Source organism: Argopecten irradians, chromosome 2 (genome assembly GCF_041381155.1).
Source record: "Argopecten irradians isolate NY chromosome 2, Ai_NY, whole genome shotgun sequence".
NCBI classification, from domain to species: Eukaryota; Metazoa; Mollusca; class Bivalvia; order Pectinida; family Pectinidae; genus Argopecten; species Argopecten irradians.
Genome location: NC_091135.1, coordinates 42179922 through 42198247, shown reverse-complemented (window position 1 = coordinate 42198247; position 18326 = coordinate 42179922). Strand labels below are relative to the sequence as shown.

Sequence of the window (18326 nt, the reverse complement as noted above, 5' to 3'; positions counted from 1 at the left end):
CTTCCTGATCATCTGGGTAATTTCTTCGGGCACAACGGTTTCTCTAAGACCCCCTGTGTTTATATCCGGCCCATCAAAAGGGATTTGCATAAGATATAACTTTTTTCGCAATCAAAGTAAAATAAATCAAAGTTTAGTTTAATAGGAAATGACATAATGCTTTATTTCCATACATTCTATCAATGTAGAATATATATATATATATGTGTGTGTGTTAGGTGTATTCCAACAATGTCGGTCACAGGATTAATGTCTTTACCAAAAACAAGAGGCCTATGGGCCTTAAAGATGCTCCACCGCTGACAAATGGTATTTTTTCACTATCAAAAACAGGAGCAGACGATTTAGTATTTTTCTTCTGTTACAAAAGTTACTTACTTTACACCATTACCACCACTGAAAAGTTTGAGCTTCTAATTTTACTTCAAGTTAAAAATATGAAAAATAATTAATTGCATTCCGAAAAAAATTCCGTGGCACTATATTCTATATGAAATGAAGTACTGATTGCGCATGCACCAAAGGCGAAATGAATTATTTTATATCATTTTTGTGTTAATAGGCATATATATACACGATTAAACACAAATTATTGTTCGAATGATGAATATCATTTATGCTCTGTCGGCGGTGGAGCATCTTTAACAGTGATCTGCCTATTGATACAATACAACAACCTAGGGCCAGACCAAATAAATCAGTTGTTCATCGGGAACCCCCGCTCCTATAATGTCAAAGGCAAGAAAAAGTAAAGAAAAATATTGGCAAATCCAGATTTTTTTCAGACGTTTTCATGTGGTTAAATTCGTCAATCTTAGGCATTACTACATACTATCAGGCAGTTGGACACTGGCTTGATAGATAAGTATACAATAGAGGTGCGACCAGGCCCTAATCAGCAGCCTGCTTGCATTTGCTAGGTCTCTAGGCCTCCTAGTTATTCTCAAGAAGTCGTTCAAAGATTTTAACCTTATTGACCCCTGTGACTTTGAATGAAGGTCAATGTCATTCATTTTATCACACTTGGTAGCCCTTCATCCAAGCATGCTGCAAGCTTAATATGAGTATCCTGGGCCTTTTGGTTCATGAGAAGAAGTTGTTTAAAGATTTAAGCCTATTTGACCTCTGTGACCTCGAATGAAGGTAAAGGTCATTCATTTGAACAAACTTGGTAGCCCTTCATCCCAGCATGCTACATGCCAAATATGAGTATCCTGGGCCTTTTGGTTCTTGAGAAGAAGTCGTTTAAAGAATTCAGCGTTTTTGACCCCTGTGACCTTGAATGAAGATCTAGGTCATTCATTTGAACAATCTTGATAGCCCTTCATCCTAGCATGTCACAGGCCCAATATCAGGTATCTAGGCCTCTTAGTTATTCACAAGAAATTGTTTAAAGGATTTTTAGCCTATTTGACCCTGTGACCTTGAATGAAGGTCAAGGTCATTTATTTTAACAAACTTGGTAGCTCTTCATCCTAGCATGCTGCAGGCCCAATATGAATATCCTGGGCCTTTCTGTTCTTGAGAAGAAGTGGTTTAAAAATTATAGCCTATTTGACCCCTGTGACCTTGAATGAAGATCAAGGTCATTCATTTGAACAAACTTGGTAGCCCTTCATCCCAGCATACTACATGCCCAATATCAGTACCCTGGGTCTACTGGTTGTTGAGAAGAAGTTGTTTGAAAATTGTCGCCTTACTGACCCCTGTGACCTTAAATGAAGATCAAGGTCATTCATTTGAACAAACTTGATAGCCCTTCATCCAAGCATGTTACAGGCCCAATATCAGGTCTCTAGGCCTCTTAGTTAATCACAAGAAGTTGTTTAAAGGATTTTTAGCCTATTTGACCCATGTGACCTTGAATGAAGGTCAAGATCATTTATTTGAACAAACTTGGTAGCCCTTCATCCCAGCATGCTACAGGCCAAATATCAGTACCCTGGGCCTCCTAGGTCTTGAGAAGAAGCTGTTTAAAGATTTTAGCCTTTTTGACCCCTGTGACCTTAAATGAAGGTCAAGGTCATTCATTTGAACAAACTTGGTAGCCCTTTGTCCAAGCATGCTACAGGCCAAATATCAGTACCCTGGGCCTTTTGGTTATTGAGAAGAAGTCGTTTGAATGAAAAGTTTACGCACGGCGACGGACGGTGCATGATGACAATAGGTCATCCTAAGAAGGGTCAGATGACCTGAAAATGGGAAGGGGGTTATTTTCCAGAAATTTTGTGTAAATTTTAGACAAGAGGCCCATGGGCCTTAAAGATCATCTGACTATTCAAGGTCATTCATTTGAACAAACTTGGTAGCCCTTCATCCCAGCATGCCGCAGGCCGGGCCCAATATGAGTACCCTGAGCCTTTTTTTTTGTGAGAAGTTGATTAAATTTTTTTAGCCCATTTGATCCCTGTGACCTTGGTATCACTTTATCTAAGTATGTTATTTGTCTATGACTGAATAAACCTAAGAGATATTGAGAATAATGCATTTGTTTATACTTGCGATTCAGTAAGAACCTTTGACATGTTATTAACCACCATAAATTTGAGAATTACAAGATATACAATGCATAGATTTTAAGTTACAAAGCCAAATAAGAGCTTAAAATGATGATCATGATATTTATATTCATTAATCTCATTTCATATTTTTACAGTGTTATAAGTAATTGTAAAGTGACTTATTAGATATGTTTTTATCTAAACATACTTGTAAACATCAAAACCTGAATTTTCATTTCAGTAATATGTTACCATAACTTTAGTATGATAGACCTCGAACCAGGCAGTTAGCCCTCCAGTTGAATTTGGCCTAAGTGCTAAATTCTTTGACCATATGGCTCCCTATGAGTCAATTTCCAGTGCCTATTTAAAGATTCTTACTTTCTAACTTTGCAGACGATTTTTCTAGTGTAGTACATGCCTTGTCATATCTTTAATCTTGTCTGCATTGGTCAAGGGGATTTTTTGCAGTTACTCTGTGGTAACTGATTTTGCCTTTCTCACTAACAAGAGGCCCAGAGGGCCTGTATCGCTCACCTGGTTTGTAATGTCAAGTCATGTTCTGAATACAGGTTCATTGTTTCTTTTCTGAAGGAATTTGAATATTTACCTCTTATTTCCCTATTGGGCCCCGCCCCTCCTGCCCCCGGGGGGGTCAGAGCCAAAATTTATACAAGTTCTGTTCCCCTTCCCCCAAGGATATTTGTGGCCAAATTTGGTTACAATCCATGCAGAACTCTAGGACAAGTAGCGATTTATAGGATTTACCTCTATTTCCCCTATTGGGCCCCGCCCCTCCTGCCCCCGGGGGGTCAGAGCCAAAATTTATACAAGTTCTGTTCCCCTTCCCCCAAGGATGTTTCTGGCCAAATTTGGTTACAATCCATGCAGAACTCTAGGACAAGTAGCGTTTTATAGGATTTACCTCTATTTCCCCTATTGGGCCCCGCCCCTCCTGCCCCCGGGGGGTCAGAGCCAAAATTTATACAAGTTCTGTTCCCCTTCCCCCAAGGATGTTTCTGGCCAAATTTGGTTACAATCCATGCAGAACTCTAGGACAAGTAGCGTTTTATAGGATTTACCTCTATTTCCCCTATTGGGCCCCGCCCCTCCTGCCCCCGGGGGGTCAGAGCCAAAATTTATACAAGTTCTGTTCCCTTTCCCTCAAGGATGTTTCTGGCCAAATTTGGTTACAATCCATGCAGAACTCTAGGACAAGTAGCGTTTTATAGAATTTACCTTTATTTTCCCTATTGGGCCGCGCCCCTCCTGCCCCTGGGGGGTCAGAGCCAAAATTTATACAAGTTCTGTTCCCCTTCCCCAAAGGATGTTTGTGGCCAAATTTGGTTACAATCCATGCAGAACTCTATGACTAGTAGCGATTTAAAGGAAATGTTGACGGACGGACAACGGACGACTGACGCCGCGCCATGACATAAGCTCACCGGCCCTTCGGGCCAGGTGAGCTAAAACTCAGGTTTCCTGGTTTTTCCCCTGGGCCTATTATGTCCCTTCAAGAGCCTCTGTTCCAGGTTGCTGTGATGATGACAGGTTGCTTTGTCCTTGTCAAGCCTTATCCGCTTACCTTACCACCTTACCGGCTTACCTTGACAAAACTAGGTTCTTGTTTTCAGTTGTTTCTTCCCATCAAACAGGGTAAGCAAGATATCTGCACAAACTGTCTCTATTTTGCTCACAATCATACCTAAGAAACTATTCTCAATAGGTTTAAGGTGAGATCACATGTGGTCAGTGCATGCTCGATCTGGCTACCTCCTGGGCTCTGCTCTGTTCTACGTTTCAGGAGGTCATGTCCCCAGCTTTCTAGCCAGGACAGACCACTTTCACAGATTTTTATCTGAGATCCTTGGCATCTGTATCTGATGACCTTTTTCATTGGGTCCTTTAATGGTGGCACAGTCTCTTGCTGTTCCTCCTCATAAAGTTATGGTATAAGCATTACATCATGAACATTGGTTTTACAAGAAAAACCTCACTTTTACAACACATACAATTCTGTTTTGTTACTAATATTTATAAAACTATATATATCACATGTTGTCTGTGAATTTGAATGATTTTCACAGCTTAATTAAAATAGCAGGTCAAAATTTTGGCCCAGATAACATTAGTTTGAGATGAGAGAATTCTAATTTAAGGTCAGTACTGTATGTAGCTGTGTGGAAATTCTAATTTTAGTATGCTTATATAGACAATGTGTACTTTGCCCTCTTATACCAAAGCATTCTTGTAATATAATGTACACTATGATATACTCCTATGTGTATACCTGTGTTCTAAGAATAAGTCATGCATACAAACTCGGTCATAGTGTTGTGATAAACAGGTAAAATATAATTATCTACCTGATAACAGTTACATTATCAACGCAGATCATTGTTTTGATCACCTGAGTCATTTCATAATAAGATACATTGTATAATTTTGTTTTATTTCTCCGAAAGTTTTCATTTCTGAGAATCAGCTGTTTTTAGATAAATGAGGTCATCTGTGTATTGCATACACAGTGCACAATGCCTGGGTATATATCCTATGAGCTAGCCTAAATACAGCACATCGATCGGGTATTTTATACAGCTTATTTAAACCCAGAGTTTCAGTCGGACGTCACTTCTCCGAACAGTAAGCCATACAATTGTAAAGAGATATTCAACATACTACACAATTCATGGGACCTAGAGACGATCACATGAAGATATGAAAGTGAAAGAAAAAAAAACTTTCAACTTGATTTTCAACCATCTTACAGAGCATGATAATGAAGGAAGGATCTATTTTAACAAATTCTAAATGAAACATCAAAATTTGTTTTGGAGGTTGAAATGCACTGGACTCTAATCATCATATCCCTGGATTTTCTTCATGTATAAACCGGATAAATCGGACGGGGAAACCAGTAAACTTCAAACCCTTGGGCCATATAAGGAAACCAGTAAGTTAATATTCATCTTTTTTTTGGAGGGGGGGGGATTATTCATCTTCCAATTTGTACACAATTTTTCCAACAATGCAATTAAAAGACCGTCCAAGGGACAAAGAGACAAATAGTCTAAATGCCAAGTGTTCAAATTGTGTGAGTGACTGACTGTTTGGGCCCTAAGAAAGTGGTCTTATTAGGTAAGCAGGTGGTCTTCATACAGAGGTGGCTGTTAAGGCAGGTTTCACTTTATAATTGGATACATGTTCTTTACAGTTATTTAATTTCCAATATATTATATCTGTTAAAATTTAACAAGATGAACATGTATACTTTTACTTATGTATAAGTCTTTATTGCACTTGTAAAGATTTAAGATGACAACATTCCATTTAATGGAATCTGTTTACATTACATAAGTACATAGATAGTGTAATATTTAGATACCAGTTTGTACTTTAAATACAGCTGAGAATTTTTTTATCTGTACCTAGTTAGAAAATTTTACTTACTCCCTTAGCTGGTAAACAGACTTTGACCTAGATAACACACAAATATTTGTGCAGTACATCACAGTTCTTTGTATCAGCTGTTTTATCAAATACTGTATGAGAAAACGCACTTTCAACTGAAGTAAGATTGAAAGATCGCCAGCTGTCAATAAAATGCTCGGGGACAGCATGTGACTTTGCATTTTGTATAGTGTATATTAATCTGGGGTAATATTATTGAACTGGGTTAATATTAATGAAATAGGGTAATATTATTGATCATGAGTAATATTATTGATCTGGGGTGATATTGGGGTGATATTACTGAACTAGGGTGATATTGGGGTGATCTTATTGAACTAGGGTGATATTGGGGTGATATTACTGAACTAGGGTGATATTGGGGTGATCTTATTGAACTAGGGTGATATTGGGGTGATATTACTGAACTAGGGTGATATTGGGGTGATCTTATTGAACTAGGGTGATAATGGGGTGATCTTATTGAACTAGGGTGATATTGGGGTGATATTATTGAACTGGAGTGATATTGGGGTGTTTTTATTGAACTAGGGTGATATTGGGGTGTTCTTATTGAACTAGGGTGATATTGGGTTGTTCTTATTGAACTAGGGTGATATTGGGGTGATCTTATTGAACTAGGGTGATATTGGGGTGATCTTGTTGAACTAGGGTGATATTGGGGTGATATTATTGAACTGGAGTGATATTGGGGTGATATAACTGAACTAGGGTGATATTGGGGTGATCTTATTGAACTAGGGTGATATTGGGGTGATATAACTGAACTAGGGTGATATTGGGGTGATATAACTGAACTAGGGTGATATTGGGGTGTTATTATTGAACTGGAGTGATATTGGGGTGATACTATTGAACTGGAGTGATATTGGGGTGATACTATTGAACTGGAGTGATATTGGGGTGATACTATTGAACTGGAGTGATATTGGGGTGATACTATTGAACTGGAGTGATATTGGGGTGATATTATTGAACTGGAGTGATATTGGGTTGATATTAGCAAACTGGGGTGATATTGGGTTGATATTAGTAAACTGGGGTGATATTGGGGTGATATTAGTAAACTGGGGTGATATTGGGGTGATTTTAGTGAACTTCAGTGATATTATTTTGCATGACCATTATAACCCATTGATGCTGTATAGTTGTCCTTACATACCCTTAATGATTTATACATGGCCAATAATCAGTTAAGTACTTGTCCATGAATTACATCATGATAAATTTGTATCTGTTTAATTAGCATTTTCATGATGAACATTTTGTGTGATAATGAGATCATGTCAGTATAAAATGTACATGTAGTGCTATAGATGTAGAATAATATAAAAGTTGATTTTTGAGTAAATTTTGCTCTGTTTATGAAGCATGCTCAAGACCAGATTGTAGACGGCATAATTATTTGGCAGAATGTTCGGAATCTCCATAGGCCCATACATGTACGTAAGGATGCAGCTTTTCTAAGTGGGGAATTAATGCAGTAGTATATATAAGCCACACCATTCTGAGACCTCCCATTTTTTGTTGACCCATCCTACTAAATCTGAGAACAGTACTCAATTTCCTTCCATAATTTTTATTTTTAACTAGAACACTGACACGTCAGAAAGGGCCCCGCTATGTGTCTGACGTGCCAAGATGACTGATTTGCAGCCTTTTTGATTCTAATCATATCATGTAGCCATTTTGATTCAAATCATATTGACTTTAATTAATATATTAAGCAATGAATAATTTTATTTATTATGTCATAACAAATTGTTAATAAGTCCAAAAATGGAAAATGTGTCCACAACCTTTGATGCAGTGACCCCATGATCTTACCTTTGGTCAGTCAAAACTTTGGTGAGTTGACTTCTTGTTTAATTCTGAACAACTCTGCTTCATTATAAATGTTGTAGCAAAATGTTCATGAGAAAATAATTTTTTTAAATTTGACCTTGACCTTTGACTTAGTAACCTTGGCCCATGACCTTACCTTTGGACAGTCAACTCCTTGTTTAATTCTGAACAACTTTGCATCATAATGTTATAACAAAATGTTTATCAGTTAAGAGCAACAACATTGTGATTTTTTTAAATGTTAAAATCCAAGATGGCCGATTTTTTAATTTAATTTCAGCCTGAAAAATTACCAAGCAGATCTAGGATGGATGGGGAATCATCATGTAAAATATGGGGAAAATCCTCCACTCCCTTCCATCATTAATGTGCAAAAGAAAAAAAACGGACAGACGGACGGACGGACGGACAGACAGACGGACGGACGGACGGACGGACGGACGGACGGACGGACGGACAGACGGACGGACAGACGGACGGACAACCTGATTACTATAGGGCACCCGCATCTCGATGCGGGGCCCTAATTATTTTTTTTTTAAATCTAAGATGGTCTAATTATGTTAAAAAAGATTGGCCAGTATTTTGGACCCAGGGTTGTGAGAGGAAAGAATTTATAGGGATATACAAAATGTATATAAATATGGGTCGTAATTGTATATCAAGATTTATTTATACACTACTGGTAGTAAAGAAAGCAGGGTGGTATGTTTTAGGAATGTGCTGCTTGCTGTGTACAGAATGGTACATGTAGGTAATGCCAAGTATATATACAATACCAAGTACCATAAAATTGTAGGAATCATAGAGTGATCACATCAGTACTCAGTGCCTTTAGTCCAACACTAACAAAGCTAATCCAAAGCCAAATGACCTTTCAGTATTCCTCATAACCATGAATTCTGAAGTCATAAATAACTTGCCTGAATTCAAGAGAGGCAGTGGCATAGAATGTTTTTGATAATCTTCGCCATCTCTTTTGTTTCAATCCTTCCTCACCTGTTTTTGATCCGATATAACCTTATCATCATTTTAATGATACTTTTTTTTGTCATTACAAGAATGGGCAAATTTCTATTTTACTAAGGTCTTTTTGTCAAAAATACTGTTTGGGCACATTTCTATTTTACTAACATTACTTGTCACTGACAAAAAGATAGTCTGGTCAATTTAATTTCTATTTAAGTGCTTTTTCGTCAGATGATGCAAGTCATTTGGTCCAATCTCTGTTTAAATACCACATTAGGTTATTTTGTCAGGTGGATGTCAGTTATCATAAATCAGCCATACACAGTAGTCCTTATCATAAGACAGCCTCGATCTCCTCCAATCTTCTCAGTGGCGTAGGAAGATGAAACGTAATGGGGGGGCCAAGGTCTTCAATATTTTGTAACTAACCCCCCCCCCCCCACCCCCACCCCCACCCCCCCCCCCCCGCCCCACCTACAGGAGGAAATTAATTAAACTCCCAACCATATATGCTTTATGTACATTTTTCATATATCATTAAATTTAATCCTTGTACACATTTATACACAGTGGGGTCGCTAAAAGGAAATTAACGAATACGCAAATTGGACAAATTAGCGTGTGAGCGCCGAAGGCGCAAGATTTTGGTATTTTAGGGGTCTCAGGGTGACCCCCGGGAAAAAAATGTAATTTAGAATGGCTGATATGAGTTTTACAATGTACTTTGATGATTTTGCGAGGGCCAGAAAGCGCGAGATTTTGGTGTTTGGGGGTTCCGGGGCCTCCCCCGGAAAAAATATTACGATGTAGAATAGTTTAAATGAGTTTTGAGGTATTTGCGAGCGCCTGAAAACACGAGATCTTGGTGTTTGGGGGTCCGGGGGCCTCCCCCGAAAAAAAAAAAGAATTAGAATGACTTAGATGAGTTTTACGATGCATTTTGATGAATTTGCAAGCTCCCAAAGCCGCGATAATTTGGTGTTAGGGGGTCCGGGGGTCTCCCCCGAGAAAAAAATTACGATTTAGAATGACTTAGATGAGTTTTACGATGCATTTTGATGAATTTGCGAGCTCCCAAAGCCACGATAATTTGGTGTTAGGGGGTCCCCCCCGGGAAAAATTACGATTTAGAATGGCTTATATGAGTTTTACGATGCATTTTGATGAATTTGCGAGCTCCCAAAGCCGCGATAATTTGGTGTTAGGGGGTGCGGGGGTCTTCCCTGGGAAAAAATTACGATTCAGAATGGCTGAGATGAGTTTTACGATGTATTTTAATGATTATAAAGCATTCTTAACATGGTATTTTTCGATTAAAAGCTACCTGCATTTAGATATGATAATTGTGTCGTCATAATACTATGCAACCCTACTCGATCTGAATACACCGGCTTCACACCATCGACACATTGTTGTGTAACATAAAACAAGAGGCCCAGAGGGCCTGTATCGCTCACCTGGTTTGTAATGTCAAATTATGTTCTGAATACAGGTTCATTGTTTCTTTCCTGAAGGAATTTGAATATTTACCTCTTATTTCCCTATTGGGCCCCGCTCCTCCTGCCCCCGGGGGGTCAGAGCCAAAATTTTTACAAGTTCTGTTCCCCTTCCCCCAAGGATATTTGTGGCCAAATTTGGTTACAATCCATGAAGAACTCTAGGACAAGTAGCGATTTATAAGATTTACCTCTATTTCCCCTATTGGGCCCCACCCCTCCTGCCCCCAGGGGGTCAGAGCCAAAATTTATACAAGTTCTTTCCCCCTTCCCCCAAGGATGTTTGTGGCCAAATTTGGTTACAATCCATGCAGAACTCTAGGACAAGTAGCGATTTATAGGATTTACCTCTATTTCCCCTATTGGGCCCCGCCCATCCTGCCCCCGGGGGGGTCAGAGCCAAAATTTATACAAGTTCTTTCCCCCTTCCCCTAAGGATGTTTGTGGCCAAATTTGGTTACAATCCATGCAGAACTCTAGGACAAGTAGCGATTTATAGGATTTACCTCTATTTCCCCTATTGGGCCCCGCCCCTCCTGCCCCCGGGGGTCAGAGCCAAAATTTATACAAGTTCTGTTCCCCTTCCCCCAAGGATTTTTCTGGCCAAATTTGGTTACAATCCATGCAGAACTCTAGGACAAGTAGCGATTTATAGGATATACCTCTATTTCCCCTATTGGGCCCCGCCCCTCCTGCCCCCAGGGGGTCAGAGCCAAAATTTATACAAGTTCTGTTCCCCTTCCCCCAAGGATGTTTCTGGCCAAATTTGGTTACAATTCATGCAGAACTCTAGGACAAGTAGCGATTTATGGATTAACCTCTATTTCCCCTATTGGGCCCCGCCCCTCCTGCCCCGGGGGGGTCAGAGCCAAAATTCATACAAGTTCTGTTCCCCTCCCCCTAAGGATGTTTCTGGCCAAATTTGGTTACAATCCATGCAGAACTCTAGGACAAGTAGCGATTTATAGGATATACCTCTATTTCCCCTATTGGGCCCCGCCCCTCCTGCCCCCGGGGGTCAGAGCCAAAATTTATACAAGTTCTGTTCCCCTTCCCCCAATGATTTTTCTGCCAAATTTGGTTACAATCCATGCAGAACCTCTAGGACAAGTAGCGATTTATAGGATTTACCTCTATTTTCCCTATTGGGCCAGCCCCTCCTGCCCCCAGGGGATCAGAGCCAAAATTTATACAAGTTCTGTTCCCCTTCCCCCAATGATGTTTCTGGCCAAATTTGGTTACAATCCATGCAGAACTCTAGGACAAGTAGCGATTTATAGGATTAACCTCTATTTCCCCTATTGGGCCCCGCCCCTCCTGCCCCTGGGGGGTCAGAGCCAAAATTTATACAAGTTCTGTTCCCCTTCCCCTAAGGATGTTTCTGGCCAAATTTGGTTACAATCCATGCAGAACTCTAGGACAAGTAGCGATTTATAGGATTAACCTCTATTTCCCCTATTGGGCCCCGCCCCTCCTGCCCCTGGGGGGTCAGAGCCAAAATTTATACAAGTTCTGTTCCCCTTCCCCCAAGGATGTTTCTGGCCAAATTTGGTTACAATCCATGCAGAACTCTAGGACAAGTAGCGATTTATAGGATTTACCTTTATTTCCCCTATTGGGCCCCGCCCCTCCTGCCCCTGGGGGGTCAGAGCCAAAATTTATACAAGTTCTGTTCCCCTTCCCCCAAGGATGTTTCTGGCCAAATTTGGTTACAATCCATGCAGAACTCTAGGACAAGTAGCGATTTATAGGATATACCTCTATTTCCCCTATTGGGCCCCGCCCCTCCTGCCCCGGGGGGGTCAGAGCCAAAATTTATACAAGTTCTGTTCCCCTCCCCACAAGGATGTTTCTGGCAAAATTTGGTTACAATCCATGCAGAACTCTATGACTAGTAGCGATTTAAAGGAAATGTTGGACGGGACGGACGACGGACGGACGACGGATGACGGACGACGGACGACGGACGACGGACGGACGACGGACGACGGACGACGGACGACGGACGCCGCGCCATGACATAAGCTCACCGGCCCTTCGGGCCAGGTGAGCTAAAAAATGAATTAATTGTCTCGCTAAGACATAAACAGATTGATCTTTTAAGAGACATTTTTTTAAATAGTACATAGAATCCCTTGATGGACATTTTTAGTCTAGTTCGTGTGTATTGAATTTTTACTATTTAAGGTTTGACATTATGTGCTTGAACGTTTTAGGAAATGCGCCGCGCAGCGGAAAATTTTCTAGAATGAAGTACGAAAAATGTGCAGGAGGACCCTTTTTCTTTCAAACAAGCATTTTTAGAAAATTTCGGTCGGCGAAAATGGGGGGGCAAAAAGACATGTTTGCCCCCCCGTCCTGGGGAACAGGGGGGCAGTTGCCCCCCCGCTTCCTACGCCCCTGCTTCTACTACCATATTACATGTAAATGATGCTGGCATTTTATTTTCGATACATACACAGCTTTTCTGGAATCCGCATATCAAGAACACTAGGAAAATAGTAAGAAATTTGCTACTGTTATGCAAACTTTATAGGTCTGTAATTATCACATCCAGGGGAATTAAGTGCCCCCCCCCCCCCCCCCCCCCCCCCCCTTCGCCTATCAACTATATTTTCATACAATAGACATTTCTCTCCTATAGTAGCTAGTTTATCATTTCTGGGTACCTGGTATATTAATTGGTATGATTGATGTCACATACACTTTTGGTTATTGAATATATATGAACGCTAATACTACATATTGTTTATAGTAGATTATTGGACTCTTTTAATGCTATTTCTTGTTTCTTTTATTCACTAACTAACCCGAATAAATATCATAATGACTTAACAGATTACAGGGTCAATAACTGGGAACTTCCGTCGTCATTAGACTCTATATAGATCTAATATAGATCAAACATTTTTGATAATCACCAATGTAGAGCATAGATAATTATATACTAACACCGTAGATATAGAAGAACTTGTAGAGACATGCATGGTTTTTAACTTCAAGTGACTAAATGATTTGTGACTCGTCACTATTTCTAATCAATACGCCCACGTTTTTTTAACTGTTATCTGAGTTATATCGTCACCTACACAGTGAACATGATAAATAAGTGTTTGTAATGGTATGTACATGCTGTGCTGCCCATTTCCAAGAAAAGTGTAATTTCAATGTAAAATTGTCTAATTCTTGGAATAGCACATTTCACAGATGTTTAATGAACTAAATTCCTTGAACTTCCAGGGTTTTGTAATCAATTCAAGGAACTCAAAATTATTGCATTAGAATTACTTAATTTACAGTTTTCTTCAATACAATGTTTTTTTCTGGAGAAGTAAATAAAAACTCTTTAAAGGAAGGTCTAAGAAACCATGCTTAGTTTTATACTGGTTTATTTTTCTAATATATAATGATCCTATTCATTATTGTATTATACTAAATCAAAGTGGAAAAGTGTCAAATGAATGGAAATTCTTTAGTCACATTCCAAAATGTTGGATTATCAAAAACATACACTTATATCTTTATCTAGCTATTTTAGAAATATTTGTCATTATGAAAAGAATAGACAGGTGAACTTACATAAATTAAATAGATCTTACCTGTTACATAAATACTGTAAACTTCAATTCCTTTTTTTTCTTCTATAAAAATTTGATTTTTTTTTAAACAACGCATCAGATATTACATTCACCACATAATCATGACATATGAATATTATATACATATAAAGTGATATTCCATGCAGACCTTTCACTCTTTCATTCATTAGTAATTACATTGTGTTTTAGAGGGAGGGGGTGAGAAAGACAAAGAAGGCAAATGAATAAGGAAAGAAAGAGGGATACAGGGGGTACTGAACTAGAAGAAGAATGATCATGATGAACAAACATATCTTCTTCTGTGAATAATTGTAAATAAACCAATGAATAGAATGGTAAAGGAGGAAAAAAAGAAAAAATGGAGGCATACATGACAATAGACAGACATAGGTAATTCGGTGGAAATGGAAATTGATACTTCAGAATTCTGAAAATGTTCTATCCTTAGACTATAGAAGAGCAGGGATCCTTTATATAATATACAGTAATTTCTACGGAGTACATGCTCAGCCAGGAAATCAAACAGGAACAGCAGATCCCTTTAAAATATTATACAATAAAGGTACATCCTTTACAATATCTTACTTAATTTGTTTTAAAGAGATATCCTCAGTGAATCTCTATCACTTTACACGCTACATTTCCTGTTTAGTTCCCCACTGGACCTGGATTTTGAGCATGAACGAGACAGTGAGCCCTACCAACTGCCATATTCAACCCAATAAGCGCTCATGTCCCTATAATTGCCCCTCCCCTTTTTGAGGCCTAGTTTCAATTGCCCAGGCATAAGACCAAAACTATCAAAACTGTACAGGTTTGCAATAATTTTGTCTTATTAAAGTGAATAGTCGGGCAAAGAAAACCAGTCTAAATGTGTTCATTGGCCTTCCAAAAGTTCTCACATATTAATACGACGGTCAAATTCTGCTTAGTTTCCCAGTTCTGACCATTAAAGTAAAGAAAAGTTGAAAGCATTGAAAGCGAGGCTGTGTGGAAATGTAACCACAGACATAGTAGTGAGCCGGGAGGACCGTTTTAGAATGCCCATACTTTAAATTAATTTCTTCGTACGCAGACAGATTTTGACGAGAGATTTTATTTTTCCATTTCATAAGAAATTAAACTGGATACATTCACACCATTTTTACCGACTTTAGCCATACTTGCCCGACTGTTCACTTTAAGCACTTTTTCATTTTTTTGTTCAAATTTTTTAAATGCCCTGTAATATTTACTCAAGTTATCGCGTTCACAAGGTCCAATAACAATTATAAGTGCAATGGGCAATAACTCCCTAAATTACTATCGAATCACGCTGATTTATAGATTTGTCAGAGATCTTTCCAATGTTAGTCTACATACAAAGTTTCATTATAGTCTCGGTTCATATTTACTCAAGTTATCGCGTTCACAAAGTCCAATAATAATTATTAGTGCAATGGGCAATAACTCCCTAAATTACTATCGAATCACGCTGATTTATAAATTTGTCAGAGATCTTTCCAATGTTAGTCTACATACACAGTTTCATTATAGTCTCTGTTCATATTTACTCAAGTTATCGCGTTCACAAAGTCCAATAATAATTATTAGTGCAAAGGACAATAACTCCATAAACTACAGTCGAATCACGCTGATTTTCAAACTTGTCCGAGATATATTTAATGTTAGTCTGCACACATAGTTTCATTATATTTACTCAAGTTATCGTGTTCACAAGGCTTAATAATTATAAGTGCAAAGGGCAAGATTTTTTCAATGTTCCAGGTACACACAAGGGGTGTTCCAAAATTATTGTTACTTTGGTGATTTCTCTTTGATAGAAGTAATGCTGATCATTTTACTTTGCCCTGTCCCTCGAAGTACTCCCCCTCTGCATTTATGCATCGTTTCAACCGATCGATCCACTTTTGGAAACAGTTTTCGTACTCTTGAATTGGTATACTCATAAGATACTGGTAAATGGCCGAGCCAAGGGCATTTCTTGATTTATATTTTGTTCCAGACAGGTGAAATTTTAGTTTGGGGAACAAGAAAAAGTTACAGGGGGCCAAGTCTAGTGAATATGCAGGGCGGGGGAGGACAGTGACCTTTTCTGCCTTCAAAAACTCTGTTACAATGCGCTCCTTGTGTGCTGGCGCATTGTCATGTAAGAGCCTGAGCTACAGTCGTGTGCCAAAAGTCTTCGTAATATTCAAAATGGCCGACACGGCCGGAACAGCCCGCTTCACAATTTCTAAGTTTTAAATTTCAGAAACTAAGAAAGCCACTTACCTCAATATTTGGTTATGTATCCCTTTGATGATATTACGTTCCGTAAACGCTTAGGTATAGACGTGTACAAATTTTGAATGAAGTTAACGCTAATTTTTTCCCAAGCAGACCGAATGGCATTCTCCAATAAATTATTTTAAGTCAAACTTTGAGATTGTTTTTGGAGCTCTAGTTTCAGTTTATGCCAGACATTTTCAATTATGTTCATGTCTGAACTCTGCGCTGGCCATGTCATAGTATTAATATTATTAGTTTCTAGAAATGTTGTCACAATCCTGGCTCGATGTACCGGAGCATTGTCATCTTGAAAGACATAATTGTTTCCGGGGAAATGGCGTGCTATAACTGGCCACAGATTATTATCTAACACTTCAATATATTTTTCAGCATTCATATTACCATTAATAACACAAATTGTTCCAACACCACAAAAAGTAATGCATCCCCATATCATTAAACTTCGGGATGTGACAGCTGGCGTGTTCAAACATGGCAGACGCCATTCCTCTCCAGCTTTTCTCCAAATATAAACACGGTGATTATTTCCAATTTCCACCTTACATTCGTCAGAAAATATCACTTTACTCCAATAATCATCTACAGTTTTGTTTTTATTTTCTTTGCACCACGATACACATTTTTTTATATTTTCTTTCCTAAAACGAATTTTCTTCTTAACAATTCTTCTATGAAATCCTTCCTCGTGAAGTTTTCTCTGCAAACTTCGTTTAGACACTCTATCGCATCTATATTCATTAAATGTATTAGTAATATCTTGTAAAGTCCGCTGCCTGTTTCCCCTTACAGTTCGAAACAGTGCCCTCGAGTCGTGGTCAGATAATACGGGAGGTCGTCCCGATCTTTTTCCATTTTCTATCGAACTACGCACTTTAAAACGTCTCAAAAAACTGTATATGGTAGTATATGGCTTACTGAATAAACTTGCAATGTCCTTAGGTCGATGTCCTTCTTGATATAACTGCTGTATTACATCTTTCTCGGCATTTGTCAGCTCCATGATAACAGATACACATGGAAAGCCTGTGTTTGTAAATACCGCAAAATTCTATCAGACGACAACAAAACGCTCACGTGATCATTCTGATATGACGTATACATATGTGACGTGATATATGTGTAGTAAGGGGGATAACTCTTACATATTTATTGAGTTATGGTCAATTGAAACTAAGCGATAAATTCTGTAAAACCAGATAACGTTACGCTATTGTTGAAAATTACGAAGACTTTTGGCACGGTACTGTACTTCAAACCTGTCTGTGGGCGGCAGCGTTTGTAGACTTTCTTACGTTCACAAGGTCCAATAATTATTATTAGTGCAAAGGGCAATAAGTCTGTAAATTACAGTCGAATCACGCTGATTTTCCACCTCGTCCAAGATCTTTCCAATATTAGTCTAAATACAAATTTAAGTTTCATTAAGATCGGTTTATATTTACTCAAGTTATCGCATTCACAAGGTCCAATAATAATTATTATTACAAATTACAGTCGAATTACGCTGATTTTCTAACCCGTCAGAGATCTTTTTAATGTTAGTCTACATACAAAGACATTAAGCTTGGTTTATATTTACCCAAGTTATCGCTTTCACAAGGAAATGTTAACAAACAACGGATGATGCATGAAGACAGACAAAAGACTATCGTAACAGGTCACCATGACCTATGGTCAGGTGACCTAAAAACGATGTCATGTATATATATGATAATGGTAATAATATGACACTACCAGCCTCAGAAAGTTACAGTAATTTGGAATGATATCAGACTATCAGACTACAATATTACAAGTACTCATCAGTATAGAAGGAAAATATCTGTATATGAACATTTATCACTTTTTGGATGGATTCTCTTTCTTGAAGATATTTTTTTCATGACATCTCAATGCCAGTGGGCTTTTCAATATGGGATTAGGCTAATTGTAGTAAAAAAATTATCTGAAAAAATATGCTTTGCTAAAAGTAACTTGGAACAAAGAAATTCTAGAAATATTTTCAAAGAATGTTCCAAAATCCATGGAATATTATAACTGGTAGCAATTCATATGAGAGTTACAAATGAATGATGGGAATGTTAAAATGCTGAACTGTTATTTATCATTTTACAAAAAACTCATAAATATATACTGCTGTATTTTTTAATACA

General features: G+C 38.4%; 1 protein-coding gene across 2 annotated transcripts in view; it reads right to left on the bottom strand.

The window, feature by feature from the left end:
- Nucleotides 1-18326, bottom strand: part of LOC138315545 (ranBP-type and C3HC4-type zinc finger-containing protein 1-like) — an 84872-nt gene that overhangs the window by 17881 nt on the left and 48665 nt on the right. The window lies entirely within an intron of this gene.